The sequence below is a fragment of the Lissotriton vulgaris genome, chromosome 3_1, assembly GCF_964263255.1.
Source record: "Lissotriton vulgaris chromosome 3_1, aLisVul1.2, whole genome shotgun sequence".
Taxonomy (NCBI): domain Eukaryota; kingdom Metazoa; phylum Chordata; class Amphibia; order Caudata; family Salamandridae; genus Lissotriton; species Lissotriton vulgaris.
In genome coordinates this window covers 615633289-615649494 of record NC_141689.1, presented here as the reverse complement: position 1 = coordinate 615649494, position 16206 = coordinate 615633289, and positions in this window count along the sequence as shown.

Here is a 16206-nt window from a genome sequence, read left to right as displayed (position 1 = left end):
ACCCTTCACTTAAGCTCGGGGGAAACCTATTACTCCTCCAGAGATACTCCTCCTGTGGGTAAGGCCAAAGCTTCACAGGTAGACCCTTCGCTATCACTCACACTCTACTCTTATATGATATAGTCCCTAATAGAACACCTACAGCCCACCGTAGCTCTTAGGTATTATGACAACAGACGAGTAACCTTCCGCAGTGTGATTTCCTTACCACACTTTTCTAAATTCTATTCCCTGGATTCCCAGGTATCTCTGTACCTGTACTTCCAGACAACATAGAACATAACACTAACTCTTAGTGTTTACCATTTGTATAATAATCAATAAACAATAATCATTAATCAATAATCACTAAACTAATCCATAATAACCATAACTCTGCTACCTGAAAAACTGATCCAGCGGAAAGCCCCAGGGATGAACAATCCACAAAACAGATATCTCAATTGGGCCCATACATATTTACTCAAATGTTCATATACAATCCCTGGGCAGTCTGCGTGGGAGTCAAGTTTTATAATTCACCTGAGTTCTGATTAGTTAGTTTCTAAATAGTTTGAAAATAAACTCATTACCTAACTAATCTTAACAAATCAATACTCTTTGCTCTGGTCGATGGACCATTAGTTGACTTAGTTGATGGTGATATTAACAACTGTCTAACTAATCCACAGATTTTAGAGAAATAACCACAGATTCTTTATCTAAGATTTCAATCATTAAATCTAACACTCCTTTAATACAGATTTACAGTGATATTAAAACAAACAGTGCTTGCCCCAAACTTAAATTCATTCAATCTTGAACGTTTTGTAAAACACTTATACAAATTCAAAACTACAAAAATTTGCAAAACACTTGACACTTTTAGGTATCTAATTCACTAATAGGGTCTGCTTTTATTTTGGTGCCCGGGTAAAATTTCTGTCCCAGGCTGACGCTGCCGAGAGCAAAAAAGTATGATGTACATAACAATTTTGCTTTAACTCGCAGTTAAATATATTTTCATCAGCCTCCAAACGTATGTTATTATTTTGGAATCTTTGAATTGTGTGAACAGATAGATATTCGAGGGCAGAAGGGTGCTTTAACTAGGTGTTGTAGTGCTGCACCACTGGCCTCCGATTGACCTTGAACTCATCTGTGTGAAAGAACTGACTACTCAGCCTGCATGCTGGCGCCCTCCCTTAAGGACAGTGTTAGAAATAAATGTGTTCGTGTCATGTTTTAGATACTTTTGATGTGTTTTACTGTGTCGTTGATTGGTTGGTAAGCGGAAATGATCACTTACATGTAAAAACAGCAGCAGCTTCTATTCTTGTAAATGTTTTTTGGCACGTCCAAGAAGGTGAAAAGTGCACTGTTGAACAAACTTTTCTTCTGGCTGTAAAAACAAAATTCTTGGTTTGAAAAATATGTCCCAGATTCTCATTTTAATTATGGTGTTGCAAAAAAGCAGATTGTGTAAAATAATGTCGCTGTAAATATAAAAAACACTCGCATTAAGGTTTTGCTTTCTCCTAATTAGTTGAACTGGATATTTTGTTTCTGTTTTTCCTACCAAAACAAGATGCAGACAATTATATTCAAAAGCTTCTTTTCACTGCCTGGAGCCCAACAAAACTACTTACACTACTTTGCAAAGTGATAGAAAAATGAATCCTTCAATGCTGCCCTGTTGACGCACTTGCGTCTTGGCAGAGCTCTAATTATTTCTGACCAGAAGCATATTCTTTTTTATTGCTGCTGCTGCCTGGAGAACTGCATTGTGGGAGAACGCCTGGAGCGGAAGGTCTCCTGCCGTGTAAGAACACTCTGCCTGGCCCCGGGTTTACCCCGTACATCAAGGGTTCACGGCAGAATAGGACTGACACTGACCTCTCCGAGACCCGGCAGCTGGCGCAGTCTGGCCGCGGGACGAACACAGCAGCGCTCCAGGGACGAGGCGCTGCCACGGCCGAGGGAAAGACAATGAGCCGCTGTTACATACTGTGGCCTGACGCCTTCTTTCGAGGCTTCGTTCTGTTAAATCGGTTTGTGTGGTTTTTTTTTTTACCGTACCACCAAATAAATACCTGTGATATGAGTCATGGGCTAAATAAGGGTGGAAGTTTCAACTCTACAAACGGCCTTCACGTTTGTAAACACGCAGTGCTTGGTGGCAAACTAGTTCTCGGTCACAGTTTTATAAGAAATGTCGGCAGTTTTTTTTCGTGGCAAATAACTAAATAATTCACCCCGAAATGAAGCGTAGCATTTACATCATGTCATCACTGCACCTGTTATTTCTTAAAAACCTCAAGGTCAGTTGTGGGGGAGAATAACTGTCAACAGAGACTTGGAGGCGATAGATAGATGGATAGATAGATAGATAGATAGATAGATAGATAGATAGATAGATAGATAGATAGATAGATAGATAGATAGATAGATAGATTTCTTTTGCTTTTTCTGACTGCTTCAGCTGCACGTTTATATTATTTTTGTTTAAATATAAAAAGCAAGAACATGCTATTAGTTGCTGATAAGTAGCACCATCTTAACTACCAAATTTTCCTCTGATCAACGGAGTTTGTCATTAATAAATATTTAAACAATGCTGTTGCTGGTAGCAACTTTATACGAGAGTCATTAAACACATTACACAAATATATATATATATATATATATATATATATATATATATATATATATATATATATATATATATATATATATATATCCAAAGTTTGCGAAGCAATGTCGATGCTCTCAGATCACAAACAACGCGACTCCAAATGCAACTCCAAGGGTGTTTATTCACCTAACAACAACATGTTGTTGTTAGGTGAATAAACACCCTTGGAGTTGCATTTGGAGTCGCGTTGTTTGTGATCTGAGAGCATCGACATTGCTTCGCAAACTTTGGAACTTTATTACCGGCGTGCTCGGCCGGCATTGGTGCCACCTCCCTCGGGGCCTCAGGCAGCACTTCTGAGCGGACTTGGCAAACATATATATATATATAATATATATATATATATATATATATATATACATATATATATATATATATATATATATATATTGATGGTAATATTCTTTTTATTTCAAACGTTAGGCTACTTATGCAAACAATGCTGATATAGCTCACTAATATTTAGTCAATTCCTATTTTTCTTTTGCATAATTTTTCACATTAGGGTTGCTACAATTAAAACAGATCAATAAACCGGCATTCAGGGTTTTACTTTCAGGTGGGTGTGTGCCGTTTTGATTGTAGAAGATATCACTACATTTTAAAATGATCGTAATGGAACTTTCCCACGCAAATCTTACATTTTAAGAAAATCCCGGTGATTATTGGAAACGTGCTGAACATTCTGGTAGAATGAGTTAAATAGAAACGAGATGGCACGTCACAAACAATAAATTCAATATTATACGAAGTGTTTTGTGCAAGCCAGTAAGTACCAGGTCAAGGGATACATTACAAATTCACACCTAAATGGATTGCTTTTCTAAAGCGACTGCAAGTTTTTTAAATCACAGCATTTATGGCAAAAGTTTTTAAGTGTTAGACAAAAAAAAATAACACATCTTCAGACAGTATTACAGGCTTCTAGCAGCAATTATTTGGAACTTAGTCAAGGCAAAATATTCCACCCCCCTTAATTGATATAAAGAAATGTAATGCACAACGGGAACACGACTACTTAAATCAACCAGTCCTTTGGTGCCATCTTGTGTTACTTTCGAATAAATGCAACTCCAAAAAATAAATGGGCGCGTATTAAATGGTAAACTAAAAACTCTAACAAACCTTGGGCTCAATTTCCAGTCTTTCAAACCGCAATTATGTTTTGAAAAGTACCTGCATTGCACAACGTGTTTTACGATTCTGACCAATAGAATGCTCTCACTCCATTAAAAATTCAGGGTGCCAGGTTTCACAGTTGACAGTGTCGATCTAAACAGAATTGCAGGATAGAGGCTCAATTATACGGCAAATGGCACTGCAGAAGTGCGATGCAATCTCTTTTAAATTAACATAATTGCATGGAATAGAACGATAATGCATAGCACTTTGTGCAATGGGAATTCCATGGCTAATCCAGGCTTCCTAATAAGTAACACACTATACAGCCGAGTGGCTTCTGATTCCGCGTTGACAGAGTTTATTTAGTTCTATCAGAGCGTTTCTTGTCCTTTAACGGAACTTTGCCACCGAAGTCTGCGTGCTCAAAATATCAAAATGCAGATGAATGGTATCAAGGTATAAGCGTTAAGCGTCGTTGTTTGGCCTTTATTGGATCAAGAGGAACTGTAGTTTACGTAGAATCCCTCGCAAAGTCAGCGGGGTACCTGTAGTCTGTTGCTTATTCTTATCAAACACTATTTCAGTGGAAACTACATTTGTTCCGTGGTAACTACATTTTTAAATAGGTTATGAAATTATCAAATTGAAGTTGTGCCTGAATTTACATTTTTGTTATTGTTCATCTTGGATATTGTATACAAATCAGTTACTTTAATAGTTAGTGAACAAGTGTTTTTTTCAAGTATGATGGTAAACATATATGTCAAAGCAGACACACAAAAAACCTGACTAAATTTGCAAACATTAAAAAAAGAAAAAAATATCCAACAGTTCAGTCTGACTAGCGTTTCAATTCACGAAGAGAAAATATTTAATCGGTGTTTTGTAGTTTTCATTATTCCACAAACGTCGGTGAACATAGTGCAAAGGGCTCCATCTTTCAATGACGCCACGGCTAGGATGCCTTGAAGTGCCTGATCTTCCTGCACTCGGACTTGATGTAATAAGGTGATTTCAATTCCCCAACGAGGCACTTAATTCGGCTCGGTTCGGGATTGGGAAAGCTGGGAAGATGTTGGATTTCACAATACCGTATTTTGATCCGCAGTGACTGTTTTGCATCTGGTGGCAGGTGAAGCAAAAATGGTGCAAAGACTTCTACCTATAATTGCATTGGGAGATCTGGAGATTTCAGTAATACAGGACCCAGAGGCGTCACTTCCAGGATTCCAGCTTCCAAAGGGCACGCGCGTGCACGTGGTGAGCCAAATGTCACTAAGAAACGCCACGCGGCCTCCCATGGGGCTGCAGTAGAGCCCCTCGGACATGTTTTAAGTCATGGACAAAGTGGGCTCAGGCCCAGGGCCCCAGCTATTCAAGGGGCCCCTGAAAGAGCCGGCTCTGTTCTGCAGAAAATCTTGCCCTGATGACCTTGAATAATTCTTAAACAGATTGGTTTAAATGCTGTTTTCTCCTGAAAATGTTTTTACGTGGGTGATTTCTGACAATCTGTTCTAGACATTTTGCAGATAAATCTTGTATTTCTTTATGTTTCATGTAGCATCCGTAAAAAAGTTTATTTTAGATCAAAACAGGACCTTACATATGAGAAATGGGAGTGTGTCACAGAGATAATTTCTATTATTATTAGGGAGCTGCTTCAGGGTTACAATATTGAAAACACAAATCACCATCCATGATTATTGAGTGTAAACAGATTTATAATTCGGAGGAGTGTCTCTGTGCTCTGTGAGTGACCTGGACAAAGTGCTGAAATTGGATCATAAATTAAAAATACATTTGGCCCAGGGCTGCCATAATCATTAGAAGGTCCCTGAATCTCCTAACCTGTGCTGAACACTGCTACCTACCAAAAACATTGTACAGAGACCTGGGATGTTAATCACGAAATAAACATTCAAGTCAAGTCAATGCCAAAGTATAGTACTTTTTTATTTTGTATTGAGGAGGTCACCACTAGTATGGATTGATACAAGATACAATAGGAAATGAGCATTTGCAATGCAATCGGTCTTATATTTGTGAAAGTTAGAGCTATTGGTGTTTTAAATGATAATTTTACATATGTTTTTTGTTTGTAATGGAGTTTGAATTTATAATTGTTAGTTGGGGAATTGGGTGGGATCGAATTGTGTGGTGTGTAGTGTATTTGTGTATTGGAAATATGTGGTAGGGTGAATAGATAGGTGTGGGTGCTGTGTAAAGTAGATAGAACGTAAGATTGTGAGTAATAGGTAGTTTGTGTCTAAAGTTTTGAATAAACTGTAGGTAAAGAAGTAAAAAGAGTGTTTGAGAAAGAGAGAATGAAATTTAAAGTAGGTTATAGATGCATAAAGAGGCTGCGCTTGTGATGGTAGAAGACACCGAAAGAAGAGGATGAGAGTGTCCGTTTGTGGTTTGGATTTTTTGAAATGTTATGCTAAAGAAACCATTTAAAGACCTGAAGTGAACCAATATGAGAAATGCTGGATCAGTGCATGCGTGTGCAATGAAATCATATGGATAGTAATTATTTGGTATCAAGTGTAGTGGACTTCTGTAAAGTGGTATTGTGTGTCCTGGAGTGGCATATATTGGGTGGAACCATGTGTCGTGGTGTTGAGTTATGTGGCGTGATGTGGAATTTTGTGATGTGGATTGGATCTATGCTGTGTATAGTGGAATTAAGTATTGTGCAGTGGAATTCTGTGCCATGGAATTGGATGGAGTTGAATTGTGTGGCACTGGGTGAAATTATATTGAGCAGAATTATGTGGCATGGTGTGGAGTGTATGTGGAGTGTTACTATGTGTCATGAAATAGATTTATGTGGAGTGTAATTATGTTGTATGGAGTGTAGTGTAATTATGTTGTGTGGTATGGAACTGTGTGGCATTGAATTATATAGTGGGGTATGGTGTGGAACTGTGAGGCATGGTGTGGAATTATGTGGACTGTAAATATGGGACACATTGCGGAGTAGAATTTTGCTGAGTGTAATTATTTGTTTTTGAGCTAAGTGGATATATATGGAGTGTAATTGTGTGGCGTGAAGTGTATTTATGTAGGTTTGAGTGTAATTATGTGTAGTGGAATTATCTGGAGTTGAATTCCGTTGTGCAGAGTGTAATGAATTATGTTGCAAGAGAGCGTAATGTGTACTTTGTTTTTTGGGGGTGAACATCTGGGAAAGACTGCATGGGTTTGGAATGTGCATGGATTGACTTTCAAGATATTTTACTTGCAGGAGTATGCCTAGAGTGAAGAGCAACCCATCCCTACTGGTGAATACCTCATGCATCATAATTACATGCAGATAAATTAATCAGGTGGTAACCATGCCCAATGTTTAATTTGTAAAGTACACTTTTGGCTAATGTCCAAACAAAGACGCACACAACTTTACAAGGAGCTACATTTTGCGACAATCTTTTAAAAGAACTTCAATGTATCACTTTTTTTCAGTAAGAAAACTAGCCCCCAGGGGACCAAATGAAAGCCATTTATGGAACTGCCGAAAACCTCACCGATGATCCCTGACAAAATGGTCAATTAAGCTGAACAAGTGAACACGTGCTCCAACAGGAGCAGAATGAGATGTATGGGCAGATAGGGGAGTGTAATCTGATATGCTCTCCACATTCTTGTCCCTGCTATTCTTTCAAAATAGTGTTCATTAACCCGGACTCCATCAATGACTTTGTAACTATGGCCTGTGTCTGCCAGGCCGTGTCCACTGATGAATTTTATGTAGTTCTACACATGTAGATTTAGGGTGAACGGATTAAAGTCACTGGATCTGAAGGTAGAATAACATACGCATCTTTTTAAAATCAACTCTTTTCGAGTTTCAAGTTTCACAAGGGAGTGCACATTTTGTAACAAGGCTTGCTGTGCTTTTCTGTTAAATGGACTGCTGTCTCTTTTTAAGACAATCACAATATTGGATTTTACTGGTACGGGGAAAGATTCTATATCTGTCTCTGCAGCTGAAATGTGTAATGCTTAGGGAGGAAGACAAATAGTTAAACAAGCAGGGACAGGCGGGAGGTGATGTGGGGTAGGGGTGGCAGGGCACAGCACAGGAGATAAAGTGAAATACAAGCAACCACAATATATTTTTTGTGCAGCTGAAAGCAGCAGCTGGATAGTGAAATGCTTACTTTAAGCTGCGTGGAATTCCTGGCTCTGGGAATGTGCCTGGAATGGTACCACGCTGCTGGCTTTACCAGGATGTGGTAGCCGGCCATGCCTTGCTCTACTGCGAATGGGAACACACTCTAATGCAGTGTCCCAACACCATTGGAGGGAGGAAAATACATTGTTAAGAAAGCAGTCATGGTCAGGAGGTGGTGTGGGGTGTGGACGGCACAGGAGATAAATTGAAATACAAGTTTCACAAGAAGTGTAGATTTTGGAACGAGGTTTGCTGTGCCTCTCTGTTAAATGACCTGCTGTCTCTTTATGGTGTCACGTCGTTGGTTGAAGGGGCGGAGCCGGGAACCAGGAACAGGAATAAGAGGGACACAAGATCGAGAGGCAGTTACGAGTAGGGCATGACAGAATAAAGAGGTATTGAAAACTACTCAAAGGCTCCTGTCCTATTTGGGGGGGCACGACAATGGCGACGAGGGTGGGATGACAACTGAAGCCCACATTGCCCAAGACCCCTGCCGCCTGAGGACGGCCAGGAAAACAGAGAGCCTGCAGCCCGTGTCAGCGCAGCACGTAAGGAGCGCGAAACGGAATGCTCCACACGTTGTGCCTGAATGCTGCCAAAGCGCGAGAATCAGCGCTATTCCAAAGAAGTTACTGCCCATGCCCTGACATTCTGATTAACCTAGCGGAGGTACTGCCCGCCGACTTGTTGCCTCCGGAGGGTGGCCCGACACCCGAGAACCACAGGGGTCCCGACGCGATGCTCGGAAAGAGCACGGAAATTGAAAGCCGCTGAAAGCCGCCACTCACCCCAGCAAAGAAACTGCCTGTCAACACAAGAGATCCTCGGAGGGAAGTGGGGAGGCAAGATCAGGCTGCAGCCAGCGGTCCACCGAAAAGCCGGAGAGCGTGTGCCAGAGCGCCACCCCGTGTGCCTTCAAACGCTGCCTGCCTGCTGAAAGAAGGGCGCGGGTGCCAGAACGCTGCCACCACGTGTCCCCAGACGCGAGCGATCGGCTCTGCGTAGCGCCGGAGAACAGTGCCAGACCTCAGACATGAGGCGAGGAGCGAGGGGCCAGAAACTGAGACAGAGCGAGGAGAGAGGGTGAGTCCGAACCCCGCAACCTTCCTCGTGCGTTCAAACACAGATAGCAGCAAGTACCAAGGAAAATAAATGAGACACGATTTCCCGCGCGGCGGCCATTTTAGGGTCAGGCGCCAGCGCTTAAAGCAATCCACGCACCCTTGATGGCGGCCATCTTAAGGTCAGGCGCCACTCATCTACAAGGACTTTACTGAAAGAAAAGGCGGGAAACACACGTTTAAAGCAAAGGAAAGCTTCCTAACATAAAGAAAGGACCGTCGTGAAGCCAGTAACAATATAATAGAGCCTGTTGCAGATGTCCGATATAAACCCTGATAGCTCACCCGGAGGGAACGACATATCAGGCCCAGCAAGTACAGGAGGCCCAGCTCCTCCGGTTAACGTGCCCACAATGCAAATCCCATTGGAGCCTCGTTCATACATTAACCAGAGATAGAATAAGGAAACAAGCACAAGTGACCGCAAGAAACACACAGCGGTGAAGACTAGAGGAAACTACAACATGCATTGGCAAACACAAGAGAACGAGCCCTGGTGAACGCAACAACCACGAACAAAGAATCAGACCGCCAACGGCTGAGTGGTGACCAAGCTAACCCCAAGAAATCAAGTCCGTCTACCTGAAACTTGCGTACTACACCATCATGCCGGTGAGGAAAGACACGCACAAACCCAATCCCTGCATTGGAGTACCTCCTCCAGTGACAAAGACCAGTGCTCACTGTTTAGGTCCGGAATGGTCAGAGTGGCTGGAGTCATTGGATGAATTCCTCGCAACGATCGGTGAGTGGAGGGATAGTAGACGGCGATTACTACTGCTTCAGCTGGTGGGTCATGAAGGCCGACGTTTAATCAAAACAATCTTAGCAAAAGACACAGAGACATATAGAGGACTCAGAGAGACGCTGCTCGCTCACTTCTACGCGAAGGAAGACGTGGATCATGAACGCATTGCTTTCAACGCAGCACGGCAGGAACCATTAGAATCCTTACCAAGCTTTATTACCCGGCTGCAACGTTTAGTGAAAGGTTGCCACTTCGACACCTTCACAAATGAAGATGCAATCCGACTGCGGGTGATTGAAGGCTGTTCAAAACCCGACACCAAGCGCAAGATCATTCAAGGGCGGTTCTCGCTAAAAGAGATCATCAGGAGAGCCGAAATTGGAGAGCGGGTCACAGCGAGGGAAGCGTCCAAAGAATTCCACCAGGACGCTGGAGACAAAAAGAGAAGAAAGGAGACATTCCCCATGTCCGCGAGGAAAACCCAGAAGTCAAACAAAACCCGAGAGAGGGAGGGCGAAAGCGGACTAGAGGCACAATACCATGAGAGACAAAGTGACAGGGAAGCAGGAAACAAGAAGAGAAGACAGGAGACATTCCCCATGTCCGCGAGGAAAGCATTCCCCATGTCCGCGAGGAAAACCCAGGAGTCAAACAAAACCCGAGAGAGGGAGGGCGAAAGCGGACCAGAGGCAAGATACTACGAAAGACGAAGTGACAGGGAACTCCCTGAGACACCAACACAAAGGACAATGGATAAGGGTGTACGAAAGACTGGGACAACCAGGAATCGTGACAACCAGGTTGACACAACGCCGAGAAGCCACTCAACACACTACTCTGGAGACATATCAAGCAGTGACACAGATCACACAGAGGAGGCCGAAGACAGTCTACTCAATGGTCGTAACGAAAACTACAAACACCGGCGAGGAGGCAAGTCACGTTATATTCGAAAACCAACATACTACTTCGGAGAACCATCAAGCAGAGACACAGACCACACAGAGGAGACCGCAAGCACTCGGAAACCAACATACTACTTCGGAAAACCATCAAGCAGAGACACAGACCACACAGAGGAGACCGACGGCAGTCGACTCAACGGTTGTGAGGAAAAGACCAAACACCGGCGAGGGGACAGGCCACGCCATCCCCAGAAACCGATACACACATACACTCGAACAACTCAAGATGCATACGTGCAAGCCATTTGTGATCTGGAGAAAACAGAGAAGAGTCAAATACTCCAAGACCAAACCAAGGAAGCAAAGACGTGGCTAGCAATCAAACCCGTCATACCAACAACACAAAAGACATTTCAAAAGATGCACCCAGAGGAGTGCCTCCTCGACAACAGCGACTCCAGGAGTGCGTCGTCGACCGACTCAGAAAACATATCCGGACGATCACCTAAACCAACAGAGTCCTGGTACCGACAACAGCCAGGGTGTCCACCACTCGAAAACACAGTGGAAGCAAAGGCCATCCTCCCTGTCCAAAGCTACACACCCCAGGCCAACAACCTGCAATGTCTGAACTCCTCACAAGGCAACATGCCACAACAGCCCCAGGAACACCATGATGTGAAAAATATACCATCACCATTGAAAGGGTCAGCAAGACTTACGCAAAAAGGGCACAGAAAAAGCACGAATGCAGGTGATTGCACCCGCTGGGCGGAAAGGGACCACCCAGTCACCGTACCCAGAGAGGCCAACACGTTGGGAAAGAGAGGTCATCATCATCAGTTAGAAGGGAAGCGCGCACCTGTGGTGTCTGGCATGCCTGTCCAAGAGCAGGAGGACAGTGTTGTCTCTGACCGAACAAGACAACGAGAAATAGAAGTGCATGCAAGCGCTCGGAAGAAAACTAAAACAATGGACACACGTGCAAACGATCAATTGCCGCTCAAACAAAAACTACAAAAGAACACGGACAGCCGACATCTAGCGGAGCCATCGACAACCACATCACAAGAAGCGACACTCCTGTCAAGGCAGCAGGAAAGACACAATGAGGTGTCCCCAACGGACTGCACCCTGCCGACACCCGAGAAACAGACCGAGTCTGAGTTTGTGATGGAGATGTGTCTCATGACTCAAACAGGCGGGTCGCCGCCCTGTGCAGCTGTTCAAGACACTATAGGAGTTTAGGGAATCAACTCTGTTTGTTAAAAAAGGGGGAGATGTCACGTCGTTGGTTGAAGGGGCGGAGCCGGGAACCAGGAACAGGAATAGGAGGGACACAAGATCGAGAGGCAGTTACGAGTAGGGCATGACAGAATAAAGAGGTATTGAAAACTACTCAAAGGCTCCTGTCCTATTTGGGGGGGCACGACATATGGCAATCACAATATTGGGTTTTACTAGTCCGGGGAGGGATTCTATATCTGTCTCCGCAGCTGAAATGTGTAATGCTTAGGGAGAAAGACACATAGTTAAAGAAGCAGAGAAGGGTGGGAGGCGGTTGTGTGTAGGGACAGCATGGCACGGGAGATTACGTGAAATACATGCAGCACCGAAGCTGAGCACACCATTTGAAATAAAGTGTTTAAAGATATTGCTAAGGTCAATTTTTTTGCTGTGCAGCCTCTACCTTATGGGAGATAAAGTGAAATACAAGCAAAGCGGCACTGAAGCTGAAATAAAGTGAGAGCCTAACTGGTGGCGTTCCCAGGATGTGGTAGCTGCCCATGCCATGCTCCGTTGCAAATGGAACAAGCATTTGCAACGCAATAGGTCTCACATTATAAAAGTTTAAGCTGTTGGCATTGCTAACAAAAATGCAGCACTAGCAGCTCAAAGAATCAGTAATGTGAGACCTATTGCATTGCAATAGTTTTTTTTTATATAGCACGAACTTGAGTGAAAGGTGTGTATTTATGTTGCATTGAGTACAGTGTAATTATGTTTTTTTGTTATCATGTGGCACCGAGTGGTATTGTGTGGAGTGTATTTATATTGCATTAAGTTGAGAGTAATTATGTGACATGCAATTATGTAGTACTGAGTGGTATGTGGAGTGTATTTATGTTGTGTTGAATACAGTGTAATTATGTGATACGTAATTATGTGATACTGAGTGGTATTATGTTGAGTGTAGTTATGTACTGTACTCAATGCAACATAAATACACCCCTCATACCACTCAGTACCATACAATTACAAACCACATATTTACACGCTAATCAATGCAACATAAATACTCTCCACATCATAACACTCAATACCACATAATTGCACAGCAAACATTTACAACACATATTTACACTCTATTCAATACAACATACCTACACTCAACATAATACCACTAAGTACCAAATATGGGTAGGGGTACAATCACTTGTGAGTAAAGAAAATGAGAGAATAAGCAAACCATCTGGCTGCAGAAGAGCTAAGAGAAACTGGGGTGAACGAGAGAGCACAAGAAACTGGCGGGTGGAAGATCTCCTTTAAAGAGCATAGGAAATAAGAAAGTAAATAACACATCGGGATAAGTAAGAGAAACAGCAGAGATAAGATCACCTTCGAGTAGGGAAATTGAAAGAATAAGTCAAACATCTGGGTAGGGAGGAGAAATGGCAGTGTGAGTAAGAGAAGCAGCAGAGGGTGAGATTCACAGGTTCGTGAGGGGGCATTAATGGGAGAACCTGGGTAGACACAGGAGACAGGCACCGGGGAGGCTGAATATACAGGTCAACAGTAAGCGATATAATTGAAAGAAGGGTAGAATGCGATACAGAACGATGTACAGAGAGGGACACACAGAAGAAGGGAGGCAAACGAAAGGTATGGAGTCAGAAAAAGAATGGGAAAGATGCAAAGAGCAGAGAGAAGAAAGGCAATCGAGCGTAGAGGCACACAGAAAGAGAGAGACAGGTGAGATTGAAACTAGGATGGTCAAGGGTGAGTGGCAGCGAGGTGAGGAGTGAATGCCAGGAGGGACAAGGGTGACTGTCAGGCCATGGGGGTGATGGGTGAGAGCCAGAGAGGTGAGGAGTGAGTGCCAGGTAGATGAGACATAAGAGTCTGGAGGGTCACGGGTGAGTGCCAGGGAGGGGAAGGGTGAGTGCCGAGAAGGGGAAGTATGAGTGCCAGGGGTAAGGGGTTGCTGCCAGGCCAGGAGGCTGAAGGGCTAGTGTCACGGAGGTGAAGGTTGAGTGCCAGGTCAGGGGGATGAAGGGTGAGTGCCATGGAGGTGAGATGTAAAAGTCAGGAGGGTCAAAGGTGAGTGCCAGGGAGGGGAAGGGTGAGTGCAAGGGAGGGGAAGGGTAGCTGCTAGGCCAGGGGGATGAAGGGCTAGTGCCATGAAGGGGAAGGGTGAGTGCCAAGGGGGCGAGTAGTGAATGCCAGGAGGGACATGGGTAAGTGTCAGGGAGGTGAAGGATATGTGCCAGGGAGGGGAAGTATGAGTAATAGGAGGGTCGAGGGTGAGTGTCAGGGAGGTGACAGTTGAGTGTCACAGAGTCAATGCTGAGTGCCATAGAGGGAGAAGGGTGAGTGCCAGGTGCGAGGAGTGACTGCCAGACCTGAGGAGTGAAGGGTGGGTGCCAGGGAGGTGAGGGTTAAGTGACAGACTGCAAACAGTTGTGAGCTGGGGTCTAGAAGGAGGTGCGGAGATCATCACCCGATGTGTGCCAGGCTGGGACGCACCAGAGCCAGGCCAGACTTGGATGGATGCAAGAACCTCTGAAAGGTGGGTGCCAAGTCACTCGTAACCTTAGTACAGGAGTGGGGTGCGCAGGAGAGAGTAACATCTTCAAACAAGAAACTATTCAAAATCCTGAAAACTCCACATTATGGTATTGCAACCTTATGTGGAAAATAATTAGCAAATGAATGGGCTTACGTAGCAGACTTGCAGCTTGCTACAGCAACTCATTGAGATGAAGTTTGCATTGCAAATAAGCCAAAGGTAACACAATTTGAATTAGTAACGGTAAGATTCGCAATGAACTAGCAACAAGTTGAAAAAGCACCCCAGAATGGAACCGAAGATACAGAATAAAAAAAATGGGGCAATATTGGTCTCCTTTTCACAGCTGACAGCCAAAAAAACAGGGTGTTGTGGAGGACTCGGATTCTGATGGAATCTGAATTTGTAAAAGAGTCAATTTTTTCATAAAACATATTTTTTTTAAACAACTCTGTTGAACACATAAGCGTATAGTATCATGCGAGTGGCACTGCCCTTCTCCTAAGACGCAACTTCTGTGAAACAAACTGATTAGAATAACTGTTTGCTGTTTAAAACTAAGTGGGACACAAATGCAGTTTAGTAATCTGGTTATTGCTTGAAGGAAGGATAAGAAACCTGGTTACCTTTGTCTTTACCACTGATATCTATGTGGATTGGAGAAAATGCATGCAGTGGTATGGTTGACAGGAGACGTGCAGGCTGTTTAAATATTGTAGAGATTGGATTGTCAAGGACTAGGAAAAAAGAGAGAAATGCTGAATAAAACTAGAAATGTGAACAAGCTAAACTGATCGTGTGAAAGTGAAAATAATCACGCTACCTGGCTGAGAGGAGGCTAATAGGCAGTGAGTAGTCGGGGCGGGGTGTGTGTTTGTGTTTGTGGTTGTGTGTTTGGTTATGGTATGTGTGTGTGGTTGCGGTTGTGGGTGTGGTTGTGTGTGTGTGTGGTTGTGTTTGTGTGGTTGTGTGTGTGTGTGTGTTTGTGTGTGTGATCACAATTTCCTTAACCTGAGCAACGCTAATAAATAAGAATGTCCATATCAAAAACACTCCTTTCCGAACTGTGTAGTTTCTGTTTCTTCTTTGTTGTTTCAAATTCATATATTTTAGTTGTATCATCTCATAATTTGGTCCAATCACCAGGTACAAATCTTAGGGAATTTCTTCTACATTACAAAGAACAAACACGTTTTTGCCAACACGTGTTTCGTTTGGCACTACAGCCAAAGACTTCGTCAGGACAATTCAATTAATACTTAAGAGCTAATATCAATCGGTAAAATGAGGTTCCAAATGACCAGATCTATTCTAAATCCTTAATGAAGAAAACTATTGTCATAACATCTATGATGGATTCAGTCAAATCGGCCAATGCATCAAGAATAATTTGTGCATACAAATTTCTCCAGAACAGAGTCGTGTCTCATCTAGTGGTAAAATTAAGTTTGTCATGTAGCCAAATCTATTTCAAGAGCTCATACCGGTGAGCAGAGGCGATATTCCCTCATGTGGCACGTGTTGACAGAAGGTACTATATAACCTTTGATGAAGGTAATCATATGCACTAATGAATCCATACAGTAATTCTATTCTTTGCGTTACTTCCCAAAGGGGATCCGTAGGTAAAATAAATGAATGAATAGGGCTCATGCTCAGCGATCCC